Source organism: Ambystoma mexicanum, chromosome 4q (assembly GCF_040938575.1).
Source record: "Ambystoma mexicanum isolate Mex_15411 chromosome 4q, UKY_AmexF1_1, whole genome shotgun sequence".
In the NCBI taxonomy this organism is placed as follows: domain Eukaryota; kingdom Metazoa; phylum Chordata; class Amphibia; order Caudata; family Ambystomatidae; genus Ambystoma; species Ambystoma mexicanum.
Window position 1 is genome coordinate 725,996,968 of NC_090928.1, and position 12,196 is coordinate 726,009,163.

At 50.0% G+C, this 12,196-nt stretch overlaps 1 protein-coding gene across 1 annotated transcript in view; it reads right to left on the reverse strand.

Annotated features, from left to right (window-relative positions):
* MKKS (MKKS centrosomal shuttling protein) overlaps positions 1–12,196 on the reverse strand; it is a 143,892-nt gene that overhangs the window by 40,949 nt on the left and 90,747 nt on the right. The window lies entirely within an intron of this gene.

Here is a 12,196-nt window from a genome sequence, read left to right on the forward strand (position 1 = left end):
AGCGCGCGTCCAGGAACTCCTGCAACGGGCGCATCCGGAGCCTGCACAGGCGGATAAGGTAAATGCAAGAAGACATCATTCCGAGGAGGGACTTGATGGACCTCACTCTGGCCGCGTCCGCAACCAGCATCCGCTGCACCCTGCCCAAGATGGCCCTCGTCCTTTCCTCCGACGGAGAGGCCAGAAGCGACACTGTGTCGAGCTTCGCTCCCAGAAACAGTGCGTCTTGCGCGGGCACCAGGTGGGACTTGGTGTAGTTTATGGAGAATCCCGGGTCCGTGAGAAGTTGGACGGTCCTTGCCGTGTGCTCCACGGCAAGCTCCTTCGTCTTCGCTCGGATGAGCCAGTCGTCCAGGTAGGGGTAGACGTGGATCCCCTCTCGGCGCAGCTGCGCCGCCACCGGTGCGAGGCACTTGGTGAACACCCTGGGTGCCGACCCCAGTCCGAAGGGAAGGGCTCTGAACTGGTAGTGACGCCCTTGTACCACGAACCTGAGAAACTTTCGGTGTCCCTTTAGGATGGGAATATGGAAGTAGGCATCCTCCAAATCCAACGACGACAGGAAATCGCCCTCCTCCACTGACCCCGGACGTGTTGGAGGGTGACCATCCGGAACTTCTGTGCCTTGATGAATTTGTTCAGTCGGCGTAGGTCCAGGATGGGACGCCATCCTCCCGTCTTCTTCTTCACGAGGAAGTATCTTGAGTAAACTCCGGAGCCCCGAAGCCTCTTTGGGACGAGCTCGATGGCGCCCTTCTTGAGCATCGCCTTTACCTCCAAGAGAAGTTGAGGGACGTGATGTTCTTTCCTGGCCACAGGGGGGACGCGCGGGCACCTCTTTAGAAACTCGAGCGCGTGACCCTGAGCTAGGGCGTCCAGCACCCAACGGTCAGTGGAGATGGACTCCCACACGCTGACGGAGCTCGCCAGCCGGCCTCCCACCGGGGTGCTTCGGTGGGGGCCCGACCCCACGGCCGGTTCAGTCCTGCTTCGACGAGGCTTTGCCACCTTGTCCTCCTTGGCGACGACGGCGGGGTCCGGCTGACTTGCCTCGTCCCCCGTGTCTGCCTTGATGGCTTGAAGGGAATCGTCCACTGTTTTCCCAAACAGGTTGTTTCCGTCGAACGGCATGTCCAAGACTCTGGTCTGCACGTCCTGATGGAAGTCCGTAGCCTTGAGCCATCCACGCCGCCTAAGGTACACGCCGTTGCCCAACTGGCGAAATCCAGTGTCAGCGATGTCTGTCGCAATCGTGATGGCGTAGTCCGACGCCACCTCTCCTTCCTGCAAGATCTCTAGGGCTTCAGCCCTCTTGTCGTCCGGTAGGAAGTCCAGCAGGGGGGCCAGTTTGAACCACAGCTCCCTGTCGTAGCAGGCTACGATAGCCAAGGCGTTAGCCGCCTTAATCGTCGTCGCTGCAGACGAGATGACTCTGCGTCCCATCGTATCTAACTTCTTTCCCTCGCCGTCCGGCGGGGAGGTCGACGTAGAGGCCGCGCCCCCCCCGCTTTCTTCCTGGCCGCCGCGGAGACGACTGAGTCCGGGGTCGGCTGTGCCCGAAGGCACAAGGGGGCCGCGTCCGGGACCCGGTACTTCTTCTCGTACCGATCCCTTCTAGCCGGCGTCGTGGATGGGTTCTTGAGGAGGGCGAGGCCCTCATCCCAAATATCGTCCAGTAGAGGTACAGAGAGGACTGTCTTCCTCTTGGCCTCGCGCCGTTGATAAAGGAAACCTTCCTTCTTCTCTTCCGGGCAGAGCTGGAAAAGCTCGGATGCCCTGGCGATCATGGAGTGAAACGATCCAATCTCGTCGGGCGGGGAAGCCCGGGTGGGAGGTGACGACGGCATATCCTCGTCGTAAACCTCGTCGTCCGTACCCGTCGCGGCCGTGTCAGTCCCCGTATCATCCCCACGAGTCGTGGACGGGGAGGAGGGCTGAACAGGGCGCGATGGCTGAAAAGGAGGTGGAGGATGAATCCTTCTTCTCTTAGGGGGAGGGCTCCCAGAAGGGCCTGGCTCCGGGTCCCCCGTCGGGAGCGGTTCCTCCGCTGGTGGTAACGGCAGTCTCGTCCTTATCTCCGAACATAAGGACTGTATAGCCAACAAAATGGCCGCCGAGTTGTCTTGCGGCACTGGTTGAGGGGAGTCCGACGGGCGGTCAGGGGCCCCGTCGGCACCCTCGACGTTATCGTCGTCTTCTACGTCGGGATCCCTCCCGACGGGCTGGTCTTCTTCCACGCCAACGCCGTGGCTTAAGACTTCGATCAGCTCTTCCTCAGAGGTCGAGGCCGAATCCACGACGACCTCCTGCCCCCCCTTTTTCTTCTCCGTCGGAGGTTTCACGGGGGTCCTGTCGACGGGCATAAAAGAAGACTCCCTCCGCGGTGGCAGGGAGACTCTGAGCACCGAGGTCGCCACCACTGGTGTAGCCTCCACAGGCTGAGCCAGGGCCGCCGCGACTGTCTCGATAGAGGCCTTGGCCGGATGGATTAAGGCTTTCACCACCCTAGGTGCGCTCACCGCCTTCTCCTTGGGGGGAGGGTCACTGCCTCGCTCCCCCTCCGATGGGGCCTTCGAGCTCGACCGGGGTCTCTCCAGGAGCTTCGCCGGGTGCTCGGCCTTCCTCTTACCCGAACCAGAGCGTTGGCTCGTGGTTGATGGTGCCGGGGAGGGTGCGCCCTGCCTGGCGCCCGTAGAGCCCGACCGTTCAGCGCTCCCGGTGCCAGCGGACTCGCGGTGCTTGGCCTTATGTTGGACCCCCGTCGCCGGGGCGTCCTCAAAGGTCTTAGAAGACCGCTCGGACTTCTTCTTCTTCTTCTCGCCTGACGGGCTCTTCCCTTCCAGCCAGTTGGCGAGACGTTGATGGTGGTCCTTCATGGTCCGCTCCGACATATTGCCGCAAAACGCACAGTCCTTCTCCACGTGCGTCTTGTCCTCATGTAGGCAGTAAAGACAAAGGGAGTGTTCGTCCTCCTTAAAGACATTCTGAAGCTGGCATCCAGGGCAGACCCTGAACAGCTTTCCGGGCGTCGAGCTTCCCTTCTCCTGGGCCATGTCCAAGATGGGCCTGAGAAACTTCTGGAGTCCTCCAAAAGCGTGGCTCGACGAAATCTTCACCCATGAGGGGCGTAGACGAATCCGACACGGGTCCCCGTTGGTCGGATGAAGAAACGGTGGAGCTTGAGGCTCTTTTGACTGAAAAAATAGAAGCTTTTTGAGAAAAAACGTGACAAAATAGCACTAACGCTCGAGAGCAATAGCACGAGGATCCCAACACTTGAACGTGCGGTAAAAATCTGCAGATGGCTGCCAGAGGCGGGGCTTAGGTAGAGGGCAGTCATTGGCTGTGGTCAGTATGACGCAGAGATCAGTGATTGGTTACTACTACGAAAGACAGATCAGAAACGAAACTGATACTGATTTTTTCTTTACCGAGGATTCCCAGCCTGACGACAGGGAATATTCATGAGCATGTGAATCCATGCCAGACCCCATGCTGGAGAATAGGTTTTTCTTAGTATAGGCCCTTTTTATTTGAAAAGATGCCACTAGGACTGCCTTAGTATTGTTTGATGGTTGCAGCTTGCTCCCATCTCAGGTTTAGGTTAGGCGGTTATCTCACCCATTATAAAAGTTCAATAAACACCCTTGAACTGTGATCACTTGTATTTGTCTTTACTGTTGCCACCATGAGTTCCTTATAGAAGCAATATCTTGCCTAGCTGGTGTTTGTTCCTCTCACTGCTGGAGGACCAATCCTGTGCCTGGCATCGGGGCCGGAAGGAGCAAAAGACTGCTATTTGCCTGGACCTGTTCCTGGACTGACTGAAGGAGTATTTAGTAGGCTGCAGTGGCACCGGTCCAACACTTGCCCAACTGCTCATCCATCTACACTCCAAATAGCTATTTGCCATACAGCAGAGTCAGACCTCCATGAGCCTCAGCAGTAGGGGTTTGCAAGCCTAGCAAAGTACCCAAACATTAAGATGTATGCCTCTGTAAGTGGTTTCCACAGGATTGACAGTACACTCCAAAAGGACAGTGAAAATCCCTTCATTGATCATCCTTGTGAACTGAGGATTCCATTTGCTGCTCCTTGAGGGGACCTGGCTCTTGTCAAGCAGTTGTTGCAACCTGCTACTACTATGTCAGTGTTTGCCTCTAATAAGTGGCGAGAAGTGTTCTGATAAAGCCACTTCTCAGTGTTATATATGTATAAAGATGCAGCAATAGAGGCAATACGACTACAGCCATTACAAAAGCCTTAGCTAGCAAATTAACGAGGAGACTGGGGCATTCCATGGGTGCAACCTTGTTCTAGGACTCCAGCTGCTTATTTGCTATTAGGGCAGACAATATATTTTTCCAAATCTCAGTGACCACAATGAGCACATTCCACTGAGCTGGTATGTAGACTTTCTTTCTGAGATGGCATGATAAGAGCCAATACCCCTGCTTCTGTTATAATCGGGTACTCTGATCTGATGGCATCCAATGATTTATGGAAGAACTTTGCTTCAGATACTCCTCTGTGACATCCTTTCAATCTACACCAGGTTTGCTTTCCGGCTGATGCAGCTGTGAGAGGAACAGCAATGCATGATCATGCAAACACTGCTCTCTCACTGGAACAGATGACAAATTAACTGGGGTCTTAGGGCAAGAGACTAGTACTTTGTTCCATCAGCGACTCAAAAACAACCTCTGAAGGAGTGCCTTAAAATCACAACTATTTTTAATTGATGTCATCTGTATCAATGGATTATCTTCTAGCATGGCACCTGGAGATGTGCTTGATGCAGACATAACTAAGAGAGCCCAGAGCTCAAGGGGCATATCAGCCCTTGCAAATTATTAAAAATCCCACTAGACTTGCAGGGTGAGTTCCTTAGTTTACATACTTGACCTAAGACAAATGCACTCGCCCCAAGGTGACTGGTGACAACATATTTATCAGTGCTTTTTGTAAAATGGTGCATGTCACCATCTGCACACTTCATAATATTTGGTGCAATGCTGGCCAGCATGCGCAGTGAAACGTGCATATGCCAGTTTCGCAAACAAAGTGTGTTTGCAGTAAATGCAAAATAAGTCTCTAAAATCACCATACTCGCCACCAAGGTTGAGTATCCTGAAAATGGTGTTCACCCTTCATAAAAATGACTCACCAATGCAAGTTGGCTAGTAGATTTTGAAAGCCCTGCATCTACACTCATGTGTAAACTTGAAGGCTGGGTAACCACTAGCGTCAGGTTTCACGGCCGCTCCCACCACGCATCGCCTCTGCGGCAGGGACAGTATGGTCGAGAGTAGAGGATGCTGTGGTGTTGTACCGTTTGCCTGGCTGGACTGAAACTTACCTTTGACCACGTCTGCCTTCAGACCTGCATTGACTGCCTAGCACGCTGTTTCCCAGTGTGCATCTCTTAGAAACAGAACCAAACTGTATTGGATTACCTAGTGTCTTCCTCTGTTGTATAGCTGCGTCTTCGTGCGGACTGGGAGGCCCCTGCACTCTTTTTTCTTATCCTTGTACCATTCGGGGTGGTCACCTCTTTCTCCAGTCTGGAAGTAGAGACACCTTGTCATGGTAAGTCCATTCTGACACCCTTGCTATGTTGTTTTCCGCACGGTTCTTCCAGTTGTCTGCTTGTATGGCCCGGTGAATACATTTCCATACTCCATCTGACAACAAGCTGCATATAGGGCGTTGGAAGGACTTCTGGGCTGCTACCAGCATCTAGACAGCCCTCAGCACATGCCAGCATGTGAACACTCCACTCCACTTGTCCGGTGGAGAAAGGCGACTCACTGAAATCATATGAGGTGCACGTTAGATCAGAGTATGTGTGTGGTACTGTAGATGTTGGGTAGCATTCCAACTGTCATGGGACGATTTGTCCCCCTAGGGCAGTTCTGTAGAGCCGGCGAAGAATGCAAATGGCAGTTGGAAGATTGCTGCACCTCTGTCCCTGATTGACTAGACATTTCTAAAATATAAATCATACAAATGAGCAAAAATGATTTACATTATTTTAAAACTATTTCATGGCAGGTTTACAAGTGTACTGCAAATAAACTTTCGTAGCTAAAGAATAAAGGGATGTACAAACAACAGATAATAGTCAAAGTATTAAAGCAATGCAATCGAAGTCTGAGTGGGTTAGGACCAATCCCTATTGTTGCGCGTGCCTCCAAAAACATTATACACTATAGAGGAGCTTGGGCCGCATACCTGGATAAATCCATGATGCCACTGTTCTGCGCAACTAAAGCCATTGTAGGGTTATGGAGACAGACACAGGCAGAATGATATAGTTCCTATGTAAGCCCGTCTCCAGCACATCATGTTTTCTCCAACCATAAACCCCTTGTGACATAACATTCTCATCTCCACTCACTCCCCCTCAACATATGAAGCCCCCCATGGGTGAACCACTAGAACGGCCATACTGCATCCATGTCACACAGGATATCATAGAATGACCTTACATTTGCCTTCATGGAGTTTGAGTATGGTATGACTTCAAAACAATGAAATGGATTGAACTGAAACTTACCTGCCATGATGCAACATTTTCACTCGCCACTAGCCTTTGGCTAGTGATAATTGACTCTTGTCAAGCACAAAACGGTGTGCTGTCTGTATGTATAGAATGGAGGTGGGAGTGACGTTTTTTAGCTGGCTAGTAGCTTGCAACTTGAATTGTTTACCCTGCACCTACAGTCGAAGGCCACAACTGTATTTGGGTGTTCCTGATGATATAAAGCATCTACAAACTACAACATACACCACAATGACTCTTGCAAAGGTTACAATGTCATTCGTGTAATAAAAAGATATAGGGGAGCAGGGCTCACACTGTAAACTATGATTAACATGGATTCTCACTTGCTCAGTAGCGCTCTCTCATGTACCATGCAGGTGACTCAGAATACCCGCTGCAGTCCTGGTGAATCACTACCACCAAGGACCCCCAGTGGCAACAGGAACACCAGCATAACGAAACCCATGCCCGGCCAGGTGAACCCACTAGAGGCGCATTGACCTCCTGAAGGCTACATCCATGAGCCCTCAACAGACAGTTTGGGGGTGAGCGGCACATGTGTGCTGTCCTGCAAAGGTCTGAAAGACATCCCAGTCAACTGTATGTTTAACATCTGTTTTAATCCTGCTGAATTGCTAGCAAAAGAGAACATGCAGGACTGGGACAAGCTCGAGCGCCTCTAGAGACAGAGGCTGAGCGCGTTCGAGCTCGAAGAGTCGGGTGACGGTGGAAAAAGCTCGAGCGCCTCTAGAAAGTAGGACTGAGCGCGCTCAAGCTAAAAAGGACTCTCATGACCCACGCTTGATCTCTTACACACCTACCAAAGAGACACAAACCTTTAACCACTACTTACTGTAGCACACTCATCACCACTGAGTGAGCCACATATTTTTATAAGAGCCTTTCTAGCCCCCCAGCCCCCCGGCTGGCCATTTTTTAGTAACCCACCAGTGGCTACTCCACCAGTACTCCTATATTCCTCAACCACAGTGACCTACGGGTATTATTAAATTTGCACACTCTGGATGGAATACAAGCAGTTGACCTGATTTACAGGTTGGATCCACGTTTAAGATCAAGCAGCCTCAAGACCCAATTCATTGTCTTGTTGTACGCTACTTAACCCTCTGGAGTCTACCACTGTTTTAAATGCCCCCCTTTGCTTTGGACGACCCATGTCTGTTTCCAGACATTGCCATTAGTATAGAAGGTTGAGGGACAGTACTCTCCTCTATATCTTTTTAGTAGGCGATACACCACACGCCACCCAGGGACAGGCACCCTCGCTAGGATCAGGGTGTTCTTCCTTAGAGTCAGGTACGCCGAGTCGGGTGGTCCTCCCCCTTTTTTCATGGATGTTGAGTGTGAGCACTCTAATTGATTCAGTTATTTTGCAATCTTTTGATGCACTTCGAATACCTACCTTCCTAAAAAACCGCTTTTGTTGTGTTACCAGATGTTACCTTGTTAATGGTTTAAGGATGAATACTGTGCACCAAGCACCTTAGCTGAATAAGCTTCCCTGTTGTTTTCTAGACATTCAACATGATAAACCAATATATTTTAACCGAAAGACTAACTAAAGACAGGAATGAACACATACCATAGTTAAAGTATACCAAAGCCAGAGTTCGAAATTGCAGGCAGCAGGGAGCTCTTTAGCTCCTGCCTGAAGCTTAGAGGAGCCTAGATAGCTTGACAACAACAGCTACCAGGAGCTGCTTTTGGCTTCCCAAGCCAATGGATGCCGGTCATACATACCCCTGTCAATTTAACTGTGCGCATTTGGAATATTCGCTAAATAAACATTAGGATGCATCTATACGACATTTAAAACAGGGGCCATATAAAATGGACAAAATTATATGTTTGCAACTTATGTGGAAGTTAGATTTATAGAGCACTATGTACTAGCTCCTCGTTGCCAAATGGTAGCACCTTGTCACTGGTTAATGCTGGATATGTAGGAGCTGATTTTAGCTCCTGCTTATCCAATGTTAATTTCGGGCCCTGCAACCAGTTTATTCCCTTATTCACAATTTAACAGTCAGTGTCCCTCACTAGCCCAACTTCCAATGTCGGACAACCATATTGAATAGCAGATCCTACCCCCTCTAAACCCTTTATAAGTTCCCTCACCGCCTCCCTTCCTCCACTCCCCTGGCTATCAGTGCGGAAGGGTCCCATGTACTGCTGACATCAGTCACACCATTTGCCAGCTGCGATTCCCGGTCTTCTGTTTCTTTCATCTGAAGCTTTGAAGGTCTGGGTTAAAAAGGGCAAGGGCACTGCAACTCCTTCCTTGACGTCCTTTCAAGACTCGCTGCCTTTCTTCTCCGTTTGAACTGCCGTCCTGGAATGGCTGCTTCCTTGTGCGTTCTGCCTTGCTCGTAGTGTGCTCTTTGCTCCACCTTTTATCCCTGTGGGGAAGGGAAAGGTTAGTACGGTGTGTGGAGTTGTCGGCATTTGCTGACTCTGCCTGACCCTTGTGTTGGGACATGTCAGGTAAACGGCTCGTGTATAAGTCTGTTGTCGTTCACACTGTAAAAAAGTGTTTGTGTTGTAAAAGGAGTGCGGGGGTAGTGTTTCCACGTATCCTATGGGGAAGCAAGGGGATACCGCGTCTCACCCTTCGGTGTCCCACTTCCAATCCACAATGACCCCACAATCCAGGTGATCCTCCCGCACTGGTCCACCCCCAGGAACTGGATCCAATAGCGATGGCCGTGTCCTGGCCACCTGAATGACACATCCCTGGGGACTTGCGGGTGAGACACCTTCAAGTTTCTCATATTCCTTAATGAGGCCGAATCGTAGACACTGTTGCAGTGGAGGGGTGTGCCTCCCAGGAGTGTCCGTAGTAGTAGCAGAAGCAGTAAAGTCAGGAAGCCACCGCAGTCCGCAACCTTTATAACATGGTGTCAGAAGATCCTTGCCGGTAACTGTAGCCAGTTTACAATTGTACTTGCTTTGAGTTATGAGCGAGTGAGAATCTACCGTAGAAGTGGGAAGTCTTTTAATAATGGGAAAGTATCGCACGCGTACCTGAAAGGCTTGCGTGTGAAGAAAAACCTTTCTTTCCCGCGAAGCTGAAACCCTTTGTTGCTGAGCGTTCGCGTGTCTCTGCTTAGCACGGAGACGCTGCCGGTAACTGAAGTAAAGTGAAACTGACTGCACTGAAGAGTCGCAGGTATTGTTAAAGGGACTGTACCCATGAGACAATGGGCCTCATTACAAGTGTGGCGGTCTGAAAACAAGGGTGCCGGTAAGCTTACCGGTACCCTTGTTTCCGGACCGCCATACTGCAAGTCGACCACCATAGTACAAGAATAATAGATGAACAAGTTACTTACCAACTGTAACGTTCTTTCGATTGGATGTTTCTCCCACGTATTCCTCATCTTAGATATATCCTTACCTTCCGCTTTGCTGCTTCGGAAAAAAGAAATCTCTCTCCACTAGAGGGCGCTCCACTCGAGGCCGCGGCGTCGATGTCCCTCGGCGGCATCCGTCGAGCACCAACGTCATCCGCTGTATAAATGCCTCGAGCGCGCCCGCTGGCCTCCGTTCTGTTTTTTCATGTATTATAGCCCATGGATTATAGTTAAAGGGCGTGCCTCTTTTGACCCAAGCCTTAAAAGAATTTAGAGTGTAAATCACGTAAACTGCACTGTGGGGTTGGCTGGGAGGGTCGATGAGGAATAAGTGGGAGGAACATCCAATCGAAAGAACGTTACAGTTGGTAAGTAACTTGTTCTTCAAATGGATTGTGTCCTCCCACGTATTCCTCATTTTAGATAGACTCCCAAAGCAGTTTTGTATTGGAGGTGGGAGTACAGAAATGTTCTAGTCATGTACAGAATGAAGTACAGATTTAGCAAAGAGACCTCCTTGAGAAGAGGTTGAATCTAGAGCATAATGTTTTATAAACTTATGCATGGATGACCATGTGGCTGCTGCCCAAATATCTTGTACAGGGACACCACTTTTTAGAGCTGTTGAAGTTGCCATGGCCCTGGTAGAATGAACCCTCAGCCCATCTGGTGGTTCTTTCCCAGCCAATCTATAACATTCTGTTATAGCCAAAACTATCCATCTAGATAATGTTTGTTTAGTTACAGCAAGTCCTAATTTGCGGCCAGTGTATCCCACAAAAAGTTGATCACACCGACGTATTTTTGCCAATCTTGAAATATAGAAGCTAAGAGCTCTTCTGGGATCTAGTCTATGCAGCCGTTCCTCTTCCTTACTTGCGTGAGGAGGGGGGTAGAAAGTAGGCAGTGTTATTTTTTGTGACAGGTGAAAATCTGAAACACTTTTTGGCAAAAAAGATGGTTTTACTCTAAGGACTACTTTGTCTTTATAAAAGATGGTGTGAGGAGGACCGATAGAAAGCGCCTGTAACTCACTTACCCTGCGGGCTGATGTCAATGCTACAAGAAGTATTGTTTTTAAAGTAAGAAGCCTTAGTGGACAAGACTGTAAAGGCTCAAATGGAATGCATGTGAGGAATTTCAGATCTAAGTTTAAATCCCACACAGGAACTTGAAAAGGTATTGGAGGAAACACATTATTTAGACCTTTTAAAAATGGAACTATTAAAGGTATCTTAAAATAAGATTCTTCCTCTGAGGAGCTCTTAAAAATGGAAAGCGCTGCTAAGTATCCTTTTATTGTACCAACCTGGAGCCCCAGATTAGCCAAGTGTAATAGAAAAGACAATATTGTGGGAATATTACATTGAAACGGGTCCAGATTCTTTTCTCTGCACCAGTTACTGAACTTGTTCTAACGTACACCGATACAGAGATTTGGTTGCTGGCCTTCTGGCCGGAAGCAAAATCTCCATCACGTCATCCGAAAGGTCCCAATCCTTATATCTCAACCTCTCAGAAGCCATGCGTGAAGGTTGAGTGTGTTGACCTCTGGATGGAGAACATGACCTTCCTCTTGTGAGAGAAGATCCTCTCTTTTTGGAAGACGTATTGGAGGGCAGATGGACATGTCCAGAAGGTCCAGGTACCACGTTCTCCTGGCTCAATCCGGGGCCATTAGGATCATGGGTTTCCTGAACTTTCTCAACCTCCCGATTACTTGAGGGATCACACGGACTGGAGGGAATGCATACAGAAGTGGAAACTCCCAATCCACCACAAACGCGTCCCCTAGAGCTCCTCTCGGGGGAAATTCCCTTGACCAGTACAGTTTGCACTTCCGGTTGGCACTGGTCGCAAACAGATCCACTTGGGGGGTTCCCCAAAGGGCGAAGATCTCTTGAATTACTTCCTGAGCTAGCTCCTACTCGTGGGAGACTGTGCTCTGCCTGCTCAGAGCGTCCGTCGCTGTGTTTTGCTCTCCGGCTAGATGAACTGCCGATAGAGAGTCCCCTTCTTTTATTGCCCAGAACCAGAGCTGCATTGCCTCTCTACACAGTGGCAGTGACCCTACTCCTCCTCTCTTGTTGAGGTAGTACATGGCCACCGTGTTGTCCGTCATTATCAGGACATTCTTTCCCCGTACAGAGGGCAGGAAGGCATTCAGCGCTAGTCTGATCGCCCTTAGCTCCAAAAGGTTGATGTGTTATTTGGACTGCGATGGAGACCAAGACCGCGGATTGTCAACTCATTGGTATGAGCTCCCCAACCCGTG